The 17699-nt window shown below is 41.0% G+C and overlaps 1 pseudogene; it reads right to left on the reverse strand.

Moving 5' to 3' along the window:
* Positions 1 to 478: 478 nt before the first annotated feature.
* LOC112651776 (RNA-binding Raly-like protein) lies at positions 479 to 1459 on the reverse strand (annotated as a pseudogene).
* Positions 1460 to 17699: the final 16240 nt, after the last annotated feature.

A 17699-nucleotide genomic window follows, 5' to 3' on the forward strand; every position in this document is an offset into this window, starting at 1 on the left:
GCCTGAAATTTGATTTAAAAAAAAAATGTAGTTCTTGTGGATTAATTGTGCTTCTTGTAGGATACCCAGTTTCTAGTTTTCCTTCTTGCCTCTTACTCTTTTTGATTATTTAACATCACTGTATAAACCACATGTAAACTGTGCCATTCATATGTGGCCATTTATATGTGACTCTTTTAAAATAAGTGTCTAGGAATGAGGCACAACCGTAGGCTACATTGGTATGATCTACATAGCTACGATGACCCAAAGTTGTGTTCATTGAATTAGTCAATAGAAAAAAATAACATATGCATCATGGATTTATGCTAACTGTAACTTAAAGGTTGGGATAGTATATTTGAGATCATAATCCATTCCTCTAGTTTACATTTGAGGGGTTGAGACCTAGAGAAGTTAAATGACTTGTCAGGTTTGTGCCTGATACATAGTACATGGTGTTGGGGAGTTAGAGAAGACATGACCTTATGCTCAGTAAGTTTACAATCTCAAAGAAAAAGACAGGACACCATACAAACATATCTATCAGAAGCAATTGAAGGTATAGAGAATCCAAAATCAAGTAGTTATGCTTCATTACAATTATTCCTCACAGCTTAGAAATTCACTAAAAACAAAAAGGGAAAAAAATATGATAGTATGAAACTTGAATACTGGACAATCTCCATGTTGTGTGGCTTCCCCATCTTTGGCTCGTGATCTTCCATCTCCTATCAGTACTTTATGCTGGAAACTTTCATTATCAAATAACTGCCTCCACCTTCTGCTGCTTCTCAATTTTCTCCAGGCACCCTAGCAAGGAGTCAATTTTCATTTTGATCGGGGTTAATTCTTTCTTGATTGTCTGGAGCTCATCTGATTTCAACTTAGAGCCTGATGAAGATGACCCACTGACGGTAGATCTCGATCCCCCTTTCATGGAAAAGTCTCCTTTTCCCCTGCAAGTCGTTGTGACAGCCACTCTGGGACACTTCAGTAGAATCACTGCATGGGGGGGGGGGGGGGGCACACGCCCGTGGTAATCAAATAACCAATTGTAGAAATCTTTTCTGTAGTAATCATAGTCAAAGACATAACCACCAACAGACAGGAAAGTCTCCTTTGACTCGAGTCTATAAAGTGCAGAAAGGGGTCTTTTGTTTCCTGGTTTGGGTCTGTATGGTTTGGGTTCTCCTGCCATGTTGATATCAAGCGGTTGGCCAGCAATGATCCTGGCATTTTCTCCAGCCACTGCAGCTCTTGCGTGTCATTCACTCATGTACTGTACAAATGCATAGCCTTTGTGAACTGAGCATCCAACTATTTTCCATACTTTGAGAAAATGGTTTCAATGTCAACTTTCTTGACAATGGCTGTATTTAGATTGCCGATGAAAACACAGGAGTTGATGGACTTGGGGTCATTCTTATTGGTGACATCGCTGGTCTGTGTTTTGCCAGTCATGGTTGGCTCACCTTGTTTTAATCATGGCCCACGGAGCTGACCTGGGCGCAGCCTGGGGACCAGCCGTGTTTGGCACACATCCGAAAACGATCCCCAGATATAGAAACTTCTAATGACTCACCCAAGAAACTGCTAGATCTAATCAATGGATTCAGCAAAGTTGCAGGATACAAAATTAACATGCAAAAATCAGTAGCATTTTTACACACTAACAATGAAGTTTATGAGAAAGAAATCAATCTCATTTACAGTGATACAAAAAACAATAAAATACGTAGAAATAAATTTAACCTAGGAGGTGAAAGATCCAGACACTGAAAACTACAAGACATTGATGAAAGAAATCAAAGAAAACAAAACAAATGGAAAGGTATCCCGTGTTTATGAGTTAGAAGAATTAATATTATTAAAATGCCAATGCTACTGAAAGCTATCTGTGGATTCAATGCAATCCCTATCAAGATTCCAATGGCATTTTTTACAGAAGTAGAAAAAAACACTCCTAATATGTATATAGAACTTAAAAAGACCCCAAGTAGCCAAAGAAATCCTGAAAAAGAAGAACAAAGCAGAAGGCATCACAATTCCTGATTTCAAGCTTTTCTATAAAGCTATAGTCATCAAAACAGTATGTTACTGACATAAAAAACAGGCAAATAGATCAACGGAACACTACTGAGAGCCCAGAAATAAATCCAAGCATATATGGTCAACTGATATTTTTAAAGGCAGACAAGAATACAAAATGGAGAAAAGATAGTCTCTTCTTCAATAAACAGTGGTCGGATAATTGAATATCTACATGTAAAAGAATGAAACTGTACCCATAACTTGCACCACTCACAAAAATTAACTCAAAATGGATTAAAGACTTAATGTGAAATGTGAAACCATGAAACACTTAGAAGAGAACATGGGGGAAAAACTCCTTGACATGGGTCTTGACAATGATTTTTTTGGATATGTAAACTAAAACACAAGCAACAAGATAAAAAATGAACAAGTGAGACTATGTCAAACTAAAAAGATTTTCTGCACAGCAAAAGAAACCATTGACAAAATAAAAAGACAACCTAACCCCACAAAATGGAGAAAAATACTTGCAAACCATGTATCCGATAAGGGATCAATATCTAAAATATAAAGAACTCAATAGCAAAACAAAACAAAACCACAACCCCCCCAAAAAAAACAAAAAATTCAATTTAAAATTGGCAAAAGACCTGTTTCTTTAAAGAGGAGACACAAAAAGCCAATAGGTACATGAAAAGATGCTCAACGTAGCTAGTCATTAGGCAAATGTAAATTAAAAGCACAATGAGACATCACCTCCTACTTGCCAGAATGACTATCATCAAAAAGACAAAAGGTTACAGATGCTGGTGTGGATGTGGAAAGAAGGGAGCCCTTGCACGCTGTGGGTGTGACTATAAATTAGTGCGGCCACTATGAAAAACAGTACAAAGCAGCCTCAAAAAGTGAAAAATAGGGCAGCCCGGGTGGCTCAGCGGTTTAGTGCCGCCTTCGGCCCAGGGCCTGATCCTGGAGACCAGGGATGGAGTCCCACGTTGGGCTTCTCCCTCTGCTTCTCCCTCTGCCTGTGTCTCTGCCTCTCTCTCTGTGCCTCTCATTACTAAATAAATAAAATCTTAAAAAAAAAAAAAAAAAGAGAGAGAGAGACAGAAAGAAAAAAGTGAAAAATAAAACCACCCCATCATCCAGCAATTCCACTTCTGGGAATATATGCAAAGGCAAAAGACGCAGTAACTCCAAGAGGTATCTGCATCCACATGTTCTTAGCAGCATTCCCTACAATAGCCAAGACATAGAAACAACCCAAGTGTCCATTGGTGGATAAATGCATAAAGAAGTTGTGGTATATCTATATCATGGGATATAATTCAACCACACACACAAGAAAAACAGGGAAATCCTACTGTCTGTGACAGCATGGATGGCTCTCAAAGGCATGATGCTAAGTGAAATAAATCAGACGGAGAAAGACATACTGTATGATCTCACTTATATGTGGAATCTAAAAGAACCAAAAAACTAAAGGCAAAAAATCAAACTCATAGAAACAGATCTCAGACTTGTGGTTAACAGAGAGGAAGGGTAGGAGGGAAAATTGGAAAAGGCAGTCAGAGGTTGAAACCTCCAGTTGTAAGATAAATAAGTTCTAGGGATGGAAGGTACAACTTGACTCTAGCTAACACGGTGGCATGGTACATAGCAACGTTGTGAAGAGAGGAAAGCCTGAGAGTTCTCATCACAAGGAGAAAAAAACAACCATTTCCTTTATTTTCCTTTTAATTGTGTCTAGATGACCAGGTGGACAATAGCTATACCTATTGTGTAGTCACTTCACAATACGTGTAAATCAAACCAAAAAAGAATTCCTCGCTTTGCATTTTTCCCCTCTCAGCTGGTTTGAACCAAAGCTGATAACATTGCCATGGTTCTGAGGTCAGGTCGCATCCATTTTCTAGAAGGGTTTTCTTCTGGCCTCCTCTCTAACATCTGAGATTATATAGGTTTTTAAAAAGTCTTTTGATCTGGCCCACAACTGGACTTCTCTTAGGCAATTCTCCCTCCTTCCGTGTGGCATTCTGATGTCCCCACCAGAGACCACTTGTGTGCGGAGGGGCCCTGCCTGGGGCTTTTGACAAGCTTTGGTCAGTCCCACAGCCCTGAGGCCTGGGAAAGTCGGCGACTTGGCCTGCCTGTAACCGCTCTGAGGCCTAGGAGAGACAGAAGGGAGCTATCATAAGCAGTATTTGAATATTCTTCTAGGGTCTTGCTGGCCTGCAGACTCCACTGATGCCCTGCATGCCTTTGAGGAATACAGGGACTCGTCTCTGACCTCAGCCGGCACCCCCAGGGGCACAGCTGCCGAATGTGCCGCCCCCACCCCACCCCCAGCAGAAACCCACCATGCCTCCTGCACCAAGAAGGTACGGGTGGAGCTGCTAAACTATAAACCGCTTCCCTCCCTTCCATGATCTCTCTCCCAACGTGTTGTGGTGGTTTTTTTTTTTTTTCTTTTTTAATTTGCTGTTTAATGCTGTTTGAAGTTTTAAAAGAGTTAAAATACAGCATGAGTTTTATTGGTCATTTTTATGCTGTATGTTGACAGTTTTAAATGAAAATACAAGCGCACTTCACTCTCGTGCGGAAACCACTGAAATTGCACCATCTGTACTTCTTAGCTGGTGCATATGTATTTTGTTCTCACCAGGACAGTGAAAACACTGCACCAAATGAACTAGACTGTTTTCATTTCACTTCTTGATACTCACATCTTCTATCAACACTCTCTACCTGCTGCTTATCGCAGAGGAAGGAAGGCCAAGAGGAAAAGGAGCTATGGGTTGCTCTGGTTTTCTCTTTCCTTCGGTGTTGTACTGTGAGGGTGAGTCCTTGCCTAAAAGAGAAGTAACACAGCAAGAAACACTGTGATGAGGTCTGCTGGCCACTCGTGTTACTTAGAACACCATCACCCACTTTCTGCATCCCAAGCAAGTTCTCATCCCAATGAAGGCATGGCCCTTGGGGGTCATCAGTGCTCCTACTTCCTAGTCTGGGTGCAACATGCCTGCTGGTACCCATTTTATATCTTGCTGAACTCCCTCACACACTGTGGGTGCCCTGGAAGTTTGGGTTCATGGGGCATCTGCAAGGCTATATGTGAAAGCAGGGGCAGCAGGCACACAGAGCATGCATATTGCTGTCACACAACAGTGTTAGAGTGAGCAGGGGACCCTTCCAACCACAAGACCCCTGGGATGGTGCAGTCACACACCCAAGACACTGGACCTGGCACCCAGCCTGGGCTGGGCCATAGGCCTGGAGCCACGTGTGGCTTCTGGAGTCATGTATGGAAAGCATTCACTACCCAGACAGGGGTGTCTTGAAAATAAAGATCCATTTCCCAGAGAATAACGAACCCTTGAAATAGTGTATGTGGTCATTCAGCCTGGATGGGTGTGGGTTTTCAAAAAGGAAGCTCTGGGGGATCCCTGGGTGGCTCAGCGGTTTAACGCCTGCCTTCGACCCAGGGTATGATCCTAGAGTCCTGGAATCTAGTCCCACATCAGGCTCTCTGCATGAAGCCTGCTTCTCCCTCTGCCTGTGTCTCTGCCCCCACCCTCTCTCTCTCTCTCTCTCTCTCTCTCTCACACACACACACACATACACAAATAAATAAAATCTTAAAAAAAAAAAAAAGAAGAAGAAGAAGGAAGCTCTGGGCCTTAGAGTTCATTGAGCATATTGCAGGAAGTCACTTTAAAAGGTGCTGAGATGATCCTTTATATATATATATATATATATATATATATATATATATATATATATATATTTTAATCTAAGAGAAAATCCGAGGTCTGAGTCAGAGTGAGGAGCTCAGGGAGCTCAGTGCTGGAAATACTTTAGAAATAGATGAACCGGAGCAAGTTTTTCAAGATCCGTGGTGCCTACGGACAGTGGTTTAAAGAAAAGGGGGTGTCCAGTCTGGACAGTGGAAAACAGCTCAGACCTTCAGACTAAGGTGACGGCGGGCTGGTACACAGTCAAGAAAAGGAAGAAAGGAGGAAGAGATCCTGTTCTGGAAGCAGCCATGCAAGTCCCTTTGGAAAGCAGAGAAGATAGACTATCTGTGAGGTGCTGTGGTTTGAACTCTGAAGGTGGGAATCAGAGTTCAAACTTCAGAAATCCAGAGGAAGCGATTGCCAGAAGCAGTGAAATGCAGGGAGTGAAGGAGAGGAGTGGGAAGCGGGGAGCATGTTGGCAGGGGCCTCTGAGGCCTGCATGCCAGGGAGAGAGGAGGCAGGGGCCACAAATGGCTACTGATTGATGGTTGGCTTTGCAGATTTGGATTGTCACTCGACTCTATTCGAAACTGACTGGCATGCACTGTTGTGTATCATGGTGTGCAGACTGCGATGGCTGAGCCCGGGGTGCCCAGGTCCTGGTTTCATGCTGCCACGTCTTCTCTTTCCTGTGGGCATGGGATACCGGTGACATGTTTCTAACCACTAGAAAACCACAGAAGTGACAGGAAGTCCATGGCCATGTACGTGAGATTACATTTCGCTAGCCTGAAATGTCCATCGTGCTGAAAGTGTCTCTCCCTCGGTGGCTTTAGGAAGCAGGCAGCCTGCTGGTGAGGCCCAGGGAGCAAGGAACCAAGCCAGCCTTTCCCCAGTCCAGTGGCAACATAAGCTTTATGACCTGTAAAAGTCAAGGCAAGCCTTCTAAAGTTCCATACCCGTGTACTGGTTATCCATTGCTGTGTAACAAATGAACACAAACATGAATGCTTAAAACAACATACCTCATCATCGCAGAGCTTCTGTGGGTATAGCTCACACCTCGATGGCAGTCTTGTGAGCACCAGAGCAGGAGTCCCAGCAATGCTGTGCCTCTCTCCAGGCTCACAGGAACTAGGAGATAAGTGTGTGCCTCTCTGGTGGTTTAATCCTTCCAGTCATCCTAACCTCAGGGCCAAACCATGTTGCACCTTTACTTCAATGGTTTGGTGGTCACCTCCTACAGAGGAGTTCCCAAACCAGTAGTTACAGCTCTGAACTTCCTCCCAAGTGCCAACTTGCATCTTTAATTTCCTAAAGTCGCTAATTCAAATAGTTGAACTGTTATTATCTATCATTCGAGTATCTAACCAATGTTTGCTAAGTGACTTCTCTGTGTCAGGCACTATCCTGGGCACTGGAAAGGAACAGACATCCCTGCCTTTGTGACACTTACTTTCTACTAAGTGGAAAGAGACAGACAGTGAATGTATGTTAGATAACGTTAAGAGCTAATGAGAATAAATAAATGAGAGAGGTGGATAAAAAGTGCCAATGTGGGAAGCTGAAATTTTATATGAGGTGGACAGGGAAGGCCTCACCAAGAAGGCGACCTTGGCATGAAAATATGCAAGTAAGAGGGCAAGCCATGCATGTGTCAAGGAAGAAAGTAGTCCCAAGAGAAGGAACAGAAAGTACAAAGGCCCATAGGCAGAATGTGCTATTTGAGGAAGAGCTAGGAAACCAGTGTGGCTTACATAGAATGACCAAGACAGGGAGAGTGATAGGAGTAGAATTCAAAGAGGGAAAGAAAGGGACAGATCTTATGGGTCTCATAAGTCATCATAAGGTTTTGACTCGCAGTGAGATGGGTGTGATTGGAGGATTTTGAATGGGGGTTTGCTGCTATAATAGACAGGATGGAAATAGACTGGAGCAGGATGAGGGCAGAAGTAAGACTTGCTTACTCACTTCTAGAACAGCATCAGACACACATATGTATTGGTCAAAAAATAAATGCTTAACACTTGAATGTTGTCAATCTATTGAGCATTTACAATTTTCTAAATTAATGCTAATCTTAAAAATACTTTCTAAATTTGGTGTGGTAATTAGAAATGGCCTTCCCTGCCATTATTTTATAAAGATAATTAACTTACATTTTCTTCTATTACTCTCAGTCTCATTTCTTAAATTTGAATTTTCATCTAGCTATAATCTATTTCGGTAAAAGGAATAACATTAGGAAGCCAGCTTTAAAATTTTCCAAATAGCTAGTCATTTATCCAATCTCAATTTGTTGTATAACCCAACTTTGTCCTACTGAAAATCTGGTGAGATTTAGTTCTGATTCTGACATAATATGAACTATTGATAAAAACCATTCCTTCTGCCTACTTTGTCATGACACCTATACCCTCAACACAGGTATCTAGGTACCACGTAAGGTGGTGGACTGATGATCACTACCTAAGTTACCTACAAACACAGTGACTAACAGTTACATCTCTTATGTTTCATCGCCAAAAACTGCTCCCTGTGATTAAAAAATCAGAAAGAAACAGATAAAGACAGAAACAGAAAAAAATCACAAAATTTCCTCCAGTCTATGTGGTAACAGACTTGAATGTTTAGTATGACTCTGCCTCAGCACAGGATGAAAAGCAAAGAAATTAAGCTACTAGGAAAACCTTCTTCTTTCCCTCCATCTTCCAATCCTGTGAAATATTTCCATTTTAATTGAAAATGAGAGATGGGGAAAATTATGTAAAGAACTCACCAGGGAAGAAAGCCTATTATAGTAGTAGTCATCAAAGAAATTTTGTTAGAAAGTCAATAACCATCATGAACAAAGCGGGGATGGCTGTGGCAATCCTGGGAGACCCCAACATTTGGGTTGAGTTATGTAACCCGATATTCCACTAGAGATTCAATCTGTCTTTCTGCGTTGGGTTGATTTCATGTTCTCTGCTTCAAAGAAAGGGATGCCTGAATATGAGCTGGGTGTCTTAGGGAAGGTGAGTCATTGAATGTGGGCCTCCATGGAAGCCTCCAAGATTAGCTTCTTTTGGAAATAAGAGCAGATGGCACCATTGTCCCAGGAAAGAAGTGTGATCAGCCATCTGGACCTCCAGGTCCCGAGGGGAAACACTGTCCTTCCTCTGCAGGGACAGAGACAGGGAGATCAGAAACAACACTAATCTGATGTCAAACCCCATGGTCCTGGGGCAGCCGGTACCCAGGGTGAGGAGAGTATGTGTCATTGAGTGAGCTGCATCCAACTGCAGCTCAAGCAAAGAAAAAGAAACAGGACCCTTCAAAGGGCAGCCAAAGATAAGGGAGTACAGAACTTCTCAGTAAAGAGTGGGCCAGGATGTGGTTGAAGGGTATAAGTTCCCAGTTATAAGATAAATAGGTGGTGGGGATATAAGGTACGGCATGATCGCTGTAGTTAACGCTGCTGTATGCTGTATTTCAAAGTTGCTAAGATAGCAAATACTAAAAGTTTTCATTACAAGGGAAAAAACATTTTTTCTTTTTTTAGATATCTACATGAGAGAATGGATGTTAAGAAAACTTGCAACCATTTCATAATATATGTAAGTCGAGCCATTGCACTATACACCTTAAACTTAACATGGTGCTCTCTGTCAGTAATATCTCCATAAACTGAGAGGGGGAAAAAAGAGCCAGAAAGAAGGGAAAAAGGATGTCAAGAGTCACAACAGAAACTGTCCAACCCACATGCCTAAAATAACCATTTGGCTCTTGACACAAAAAGTTTGCAAACTGCTGAGGTTTGCAAAACCTCAAATACAACAAATGCAGCTTTATTACTGCAAAGTTGAAAAATATGTGTAAATCTGTGGTTTTATATAATTGAAAGTAAATGAAATATTAAAGACAACTAAATTCAATTATTATTTCAAATGATTGGTCTTGTGTCGTAGCCAGCAAGATTTGGATGAGTAATAAGATAAAGACGTAATAAAACTATAGATTTATTTTATAAATATTCCTTCATATGTTCCATAAAATTAAGCTTTGTCTTAATGTTAGCAAATTCAATATGTTTTCTCTCTAAATTTTACATAATTTATGCTATGCTAATAGCAAAGATTGGAGGATTAGAAATACAATATAAATGTACTTAAAGCATTCAATATTTTAATAAATTTTCATGAAACTGCAAAGTAAATGTAAATTTTAAATTACTTTTCATATTGTGGTTCAAAAACGTTTTGCTCTAGAATACTCAAAATGTATTAGGTTTTTACAAATAAGCAAGCTATTAATTAATTTCCAATTGAAATCAAAACTATAAAAAAGTCGAATTTGTATTTACTTTAAAAAAATTTTTTGAAACATTACAAAAAAGTGAACCAAGGTGATTGGCTGAACTGTTTATAGCCAGTTTTCAAAATCCACACAAGGAATCATGAGAAGCAATATAAAGAATGATTAATAATTAATTAAAAGCCAGTGCTTTTTCCCTCAGGGATGGAGTCAGACTAAAGATTATGCAACCCCTGGGAGTGTTGAGCAGGTCAGGAAGGGGAGAGCCCTGAGATGGAAATCCTAAATTTCTTACTATTGGGTCCAATATCATATAACTGGAAAAAAAAAAGAAATATAATTCTTTCTGGACCTTGAGGTTGTGACTTCAGTTATGCCTACTACTTTTGAAAGAGCCTTTTTAATTAGGGTTAGGAATATAATTACTATTTGTTAATTGAATTGTAACAGTGATGAGTGATAAAAGAGCCAAGTTACATTTGCTTAGTTTCTTTAAGCTTGTTCAGTAAGTATATAATTTGGAGAGAGGGGGAATGAAATTCATTTTGCTCAGATTTAGCACTTTAAATACACAGACATTACTTTTACATGCTTAATAGCCTAATGAAACAGAATAGTCCAGGGTTAGGATTGCAAATTAAAATTAGCCTTAGCTAGGGGCATATGGGTGGTTCAGTTGGTAAAGTCATGGTCATGACTTTGGGGTCATGAGATTGGACTCTACACTCAGCCAAGGAGTCTGCTTGAGATTCTCTTTCTCCTTCCCCTTCTGTCCCTACCACTTCACACTCCCTCTCTCTCGATTCTCTCAAATAATTAAATCTTTATAAATAGATTAGATAGATGATAGATGATAGATAGATAAATAGATAGATGATAGATAGATAGATAGATAGATAGATAGATAGATAGATAGATAAAACTAACCTTGGCCAAATACCGTTTACCGGACAGCAGCCAAATCTAATTCTAATGATGGTAAATATCCAAAGACGTTGAGGTTGAATGACCAGCAGCAAAAATATATTCTAAGGGAGTGAAACTATATTCTAAACATTTCGAGTACACTTCACCATTTCCACATAATCTCTGATGATGCACTTTTAGGGTTTTTATTACTCTTTCTATTCTTTCCTTTTGCAACTACACCCACAGTTAACCAGGTAACATCCTGGGAGTGTTAAGTCTATCCCCACTTAATCACCATCTTCCATCCAGGGGTATTACATTTGTGAAACTTACCACTAGGGTTACTTTCTTATGTTAGTTTGTTTCCCACTCACCTTTCTAAAATAGTAAGGATTAAAATGAAATTAAATATTCAAATAAGTATGCAAACTGTGCAGGAAGAAAACCCTAAGAACTCTGGAAACTGAGCCGGCCTCTGGCAGGCAGCCCCGCTGTGGGGTGTAGCACACAATCTTCATTGGTGCAATGATATATGCAAATCCCATGTGCAATGTGTAAGGCAGTCTAAAGGTATCAATGCATGATTTGGGGAAGAATATGTTGTCCAGCACTCAACTATGTGAAAGACAACAGACACAATATGAAAAGACCAAAAATGACCTCTGGAAGTTTGAAATTATAAATTGAAATCTTTGGGGTGATTGGATAGCTTAGTGGTAGAGCATCTACCTTTAGCTCAGGTCGTGATCCTGAGGTCCTGGGATCGAGTTCCCCAGCGGGCTCCCTACGGGGAGTTTGCTTCTCCCTCTGCCTGTGTCTCTGCCTCTCTCTGTGTCTCTCATGAATAAATAAATAATCTTTTTAAAAAGCAATAAAAAAATAAATTGAAACCTCCAAATATTTAGGTGTGTGCTAAGGGGCAGGTGGCTTAGCAGGGGGCATCTCTTCATTTTTCCTGCCAGTAAATGGCTCACACTCCAGACAGAGATGGAGAGTTAGTCAACCCTTCCTTCCCAACTGTTCAGTTTCCTGTTTATCTCCCACCTCCAAGCCAAACCAAAGGAGCAAACTAAGGAAAGCGCAGTGTCTGAGGATCCCAGTATATCTGTGGTGAATCCAACTTGAGCCTGCCAGTAAAGTTCAATTCTTAGGAAGGATAGGAAACTAGGAGCATTTGCTCTGGCTTCACTGGAAAAAAAAAAAAAAGGAAAGAAAGAAAGAAAGAAAGAAAGAAAGAAAGAAAGAAAGAAAGAAAGAAAGAAAGAAAGAAAGAAGAAAGAAAGAAAGAAAGAAAGAAAGAAAGAAAGAGAAGAAAGAAAGAAAAAAGAAAGAAAGAAAGAAAGAAAGAAAGAAAGAAAGAAAGAAAGAAAGAAAGAAAGGAAGGAAGAAGGAAGAAAGGAAGAAAGGAAGAAAAAATGAAATTGGTAATGAAGCAGAAGTACCATGTCAGTTGCTTAAAGTTCACTCACATTTAACATTTCACACACCATTTACACTCCTGTTCTCTCTCCACCAAGTGAAAAAGGCAGTGGTGCCCTTTGGGGCTTCGCAGGCTGGTTGGCCTCCTTGAAGTGTCTCTCTCCCTGTCACTTTCTCCCTTCCCCTTTTTCCTGACTCGGTAGTGAGAGATCTTCATGCCAGTTGAGACCATCTGTGGCTCAGTGACACTCCGCCCCCAGCGGAGCACCAAGAAATCACACAGGCCCTTCGGGCGTGAAAGAGCAATGATCCTCCAGCAGAATCATGCTTAGTTTTGCAGATAACTCTACAGACCCCATAGAGCCTGCTTTTGCGTTTCGGAGCTCTGATGGCTTGGCTTGATCAATGAGATTTCACCTGCAGCACTAATTTCACACATTGGGCGTTCCAAAGAGATCTGACAGGTAACTTCAACATTTACTGAGCGGCTTTTCTGTTCCAGGCTGCTATAGGCTGAATTATATCCCGGTCCCACTTTATATGTTGAAATCCCAACCTGCATGCAGTATCTCCGAGTATTGCCATATGTGGAGATAGGGCTTTAAAGGGGGTGATTAAGTTTCAATGAAGCAATTAGGCAGCCCAAATCCAATCTGGCTGGAGTCCTTAGAAAAGAAGACATTTGAACACACACAGGGAGACACCAGTGGGGGCATGTGCATCGAAGAGAGACCATGTGAAGAGGCAGCAGGAGGGTGGCTGTCTGCAACCAAGGAATCATCAGAGGAAACCAACTCTGCGGGCACCTTGATCTTGTATTTCCAGCCTCCAGCACTATGAGGGAATAAATTTCTCTTGTTTAGACCACCCAGTTTCATACATAGGCAGTGTTCTGAAGAACTTACGTATATGAACTCAATTCATTCCTACAACGACCTGTGTGTGGACAGAGTAGGAGGAGCATCTTGCAGACCAGGAAACTAAAGCCCAGAACAGTGAAAAAAGAAAAAGCCCTTCTTATGCACCAGTGTTTTTCTTGCAATTTTTAAGGAACAAAGAAAATATGTTTCAATAAAGGCATAGATTATGGTGTCTGAAAATAAAGAAACCAGCTCCTCTGCTTTCTCACTTTATTTTTAAATTCCTTGAAGATGAGGGTGGCTCAGTCGGTTAAGTATCTGACTCTGAGTTTCAGCTCAGGTTATGATCTCACAGTTGTGGATCAAGCCCGGAGTCGGGCTCCGTATTCATTGCAGATTCTGCTTTAGAGTCTCTCTCCTTCTCCCTCCCACACACACACACTCTCTCTCTCTCAAAAAGAAATAAAATATTTTTTTAATTCCCTGAAGATGATTTATCTTCATATCGTAAGAGAAATCCCAGCTCAAACGTCTTGAAAGAAAGAAAAAAATTGCCCCCTTCACTATCAAAGTTTCCCTCAAGGAGACAAAATGGTTGCTGTGATTCCAGACTTCATGTCTCCATACCATAACACTCAAGGGTAAGACCTCATCTTTTGGCTTTACCTCCCAGAAACCTCAGAAAGATTTCTTTCCGAGGTTAAGTCCTTCCATTTTGAATTCATGACTGAAACCCTACAGCCAAGGGGATGGAATGGAGTAATTGATTTAAGACAATAAGGTTCCCATCCAAAACACAGAGCTTGGGCAGCCCAGGTGGCTCAGCGGTCTAGCGCCACCTTCAGCCCAGGGGGGATCCTGGAAACCCAGGATGGAGTCCCACATCAGGTTCCCTGCATGGGACCTGCTTCTCTGCCTGTCTCTCTCTCTCTCTCTCTCTGTGTCTCTCATGAATAAATAAAATCTTTAAAAAGCAAAAACAAACAAAAAACACACAGAGCTGAGGGTCTCAGGATGGAGATGGGAGAGACTCCTGAATACCTTGTTAAATAAAGGTATCCAGGGGCACCTGGGTGGCTCAGTGGTATCTGCCTTGAGCTCAGGTCATGATCCCGGGTTCCTGGGATCGAGGCCCACATGGGGCTCTCCGCAGGGAGCCTGCTTCTCCCTCTGCCTATGTCTCTGCCTCTTTCTCTGTGTCTCTCATGAATAAATAAATAAAATCTTTAAATAAATAAAAATAAAGATTTCCAAGGCCAGTGGAGAGGGAGAGAATGTTTAACGGGCACAGAGTTTCTGTTTGGGATGACCAAAGAGGTCTGGAAATAGATGGTGGTGACAGTGCACAACACTGTGAATGTACTTAATGCTGAACTGTACACTTAAAAATGGTTGAAATGGCAAACTACGTTGCGTATATTTTGCCACAAAAAAAATTAATTTAAAAAATAAAATTAAAAACTTTCTTAACACATTTCACTTGCATGCCAGCTGAAGCCAGTTGGTATTTCATCCGCAAAGTGCCCCTTTGCCATTGAAAATAGCCCTTGGGGACCCTCCCTAACCACTGAACCAGCGCCAAGGCCAACGGGCATAAAAAGAAACCTGCCAAATGTCAACACAGAAAATTATGCTCAGATTGTATTGAACACTGGCCTGTGACAGGGCTCAGGAAATACCATGCTATTCATGAGAGCAGAGAACCCTTATCTTAGACTGCCAGATATTTCACACAGGGAGATAATTAAGGTCAAGTCTCTTACTGGTGGCTTGAATGGGGAAAAATAGTGGGCTTTTTTAACAGATATCTTCTAGTGGCTTTTTTTTTTAGTGTAGAGAGGAAAGGAACAAGCTCCAGTGGGGTAAGTGACAGCTATAAATGGGAAACGGGCTGCAGCATCTGTCTTGTCCTGCGTCTATCTATAGTGAGGTACATATGCAGAAGTCTCAGCCAAACCTTCCGGAGAGCAGAGTTCTTGCCTTCTGACAGCTACAACAGAGGTGAGCAGATTGCTCTGTGATAAAAGCCCGCATGCCACTGCATCCTGTCGCCAGCAAGTGGAAAACCAGGTCCGAGGCAGCCATCTAGCTGCAAGGTGAGTTCACAGTAACCTGCCGCTCGGAGTAGCTGCTGTTCAAAACCAAGGAATTTACATCCACTGCGCCCTCTGTCAATTTCCGAATGATTTTATCAAGCCTGCTCTTGTGCCGCTAAGCTGGAAAATGTGGACTGTGACATCCTGAAGCAGAAAAGGAACAAATTTGCATGTTACTGGGCTGGAAGAGCCCTTTGATTGTCGGAGACACACGATGATGCTGTCAAGCGCGGGCAGACAGGGCACCCGGGACGCAGCAGATCTCCACTCCCGGCGGCTGACAGCAAACGATTTAGAGTCAGCACAAGATCAAAGAGTGGGGACTATCTCAAGTAAAAGTGTTAAAAACACAAAGAAGCCAACATCTTGATAAGAGGACATCGAGAGGAGAGAAATGCACGGAGAGAAAGAAAACGACCTTGAATGCATAATACGTTACAAGCCTCGGAATTGTAAAATGCCTGAAATGAAAAGAAAATGTGCAGCTGGGATGAGAGCTGCAGAGCTGAAAAGGTTGGAAGTTGTATGCTTGTCACAATGGAAGAAGAGACTATTGGGGGAACAATAGGCTACTGCAGGATTATGACTGAGATTACATGTCTGTGTTCAAGGTTGATCACTTGCCTGCAGAAGTAGGTCTGTGACTTCGAGCCCCAACACATATGCATTTTAGCCGAGTGTGCCTCCTTGGTATCAAACACAAGACTTTTGAAATACAAGTATTCTTCTAAGAAGAAAAGGCCGATCCCTGGCAACAGTCGAGTCAAAGCTTGCTATTTAAAGAAGCACATAAAAATATTGGAAGTGAGACTTTGGGTAGAAATATTAATAATAAATTTGCTGCTTTGGGAATTAGCTTTTCAGCAAAGTGTGCCATATAATAACATATTTATCAATGGGGAATATATTAATGATTTCCTTCAAGAGAAGGCTTCATCTTCTGGAAGCATTCTAAGTGTTTCAAATCCGACTCCCCAATATTTTTTTGCCTTTTTCCTACTCTCCATAAAAACAGCTACCATCACTGTGTCTGGAATTGCCATTTGAGAGAACCACCAGAGAAGGAGAGTGACAGGTATATTGAGGTGCAAAATTTTGAGACTCCATTTTTCTCATGTACACACAACTTCTCAAAATAAGTGAAGAAGAAGAAGAAGAAGAAGAAGAAGAAGAAGAAGAAGAAGAAGAAGAAGAAGAAGAAGAAGAAAAGAAGGGAAAGAAAGAGAGAAGAGAAAGGAGACAAGAGGAGAGGAGTGAAGAGAGGAGCTGTGCCCTGTATTTCCTCCTTTAATCCTTGCCTGGGTATAGATATTAGAAATGGAAACTTTATAAAAACTACAGATAAAGCATGCTTTCTTTACTATTTGAGTCCTTTTTTCAGTCACCTAATATCAGATAAACCCCCTGTGGGCACCCAAATAAAATACTTGCTTTTGGTACCATCATACCAGTTGTGTAGTCTTGAAAAGTGAGTTTTCCACAGTGAAGGATGTTGCCTGACACTATTCACACCCTCACCTGAACTCAGACACTTATTTATGCCTGGTTTCAACTCACCAATCCAGTAGTTTTTCTGAACACTTCTCAAAACTTTAAAATTTACCAGCTTCTCAATAATAGATTTTAATTGAAAAAAAAATTTCCCCAACCTCCAGCTATGGTGTGATCTTATTAATAATATTGTATGATAAATTATCCCCTGCGTATATTTGACAAGCATAAAAGAGTTTTGCCCAGCAGCTGAAATGTTCCCCCAAATTTTTTATGGTTTGCATTTAACATTTCAAAATATATTAAAAGAGAAATTCTAAGAGCCTTAATAACTACTACCTTGCTTGCACAGGAAATCATTTCCTCCCAAATAGTGTGCTTTATCTGTTCTGATTTCTGAACTGACAAATCTTGCAACATTTTTTTCCCCAATCTAGGTGATTAACCACAGTAAAGCTATGAGAACTTTAACACGTGGTGCAATTTTTTTTTTTTTGCCATGGTGCAATTTTCTAATAAAACACAAGAGGGCAGGTTTTGCTTTAGTGTAGGCCTAATTTCACTCTGCTGTTCTTCAAGGTGGTCATTGTGCTAATTACGAATTCAGAAATGCTTAATAACAAAGTGAATGAGTAATAAGAGTTTGTGCTCTGGCAGTGAAAGCTTTGCTGCTTTAATAAATGACAAGTCTTTCTATGAGACATTATTTATGACACAGAGCACAATTACACTTGGGGGGACATGGGGGTAGCTTTACCAGAGAATGGCTTGAAGAAGAAAGAACCACATTCATATTGCATCCATGAAGTCTGACTTGAGTCAATGAGGCAAATTACACAAATGGATTTAGGGTTTTTACCAAAGAGATACAGTCT

Source organism: Canis lupus, chromosome 22, assembly GCF_003254725.2.
Source record: "Canis lupus dingo isolate Sandy chromosome 22, ASM325472v2, whole genome shotgun sequence".
Classification (NCBI taxonomy): Eukaryota; Metazoa; Chordata; class Mammalia; order Carnivora; family Canidae; genus Canis; species Canis lupus.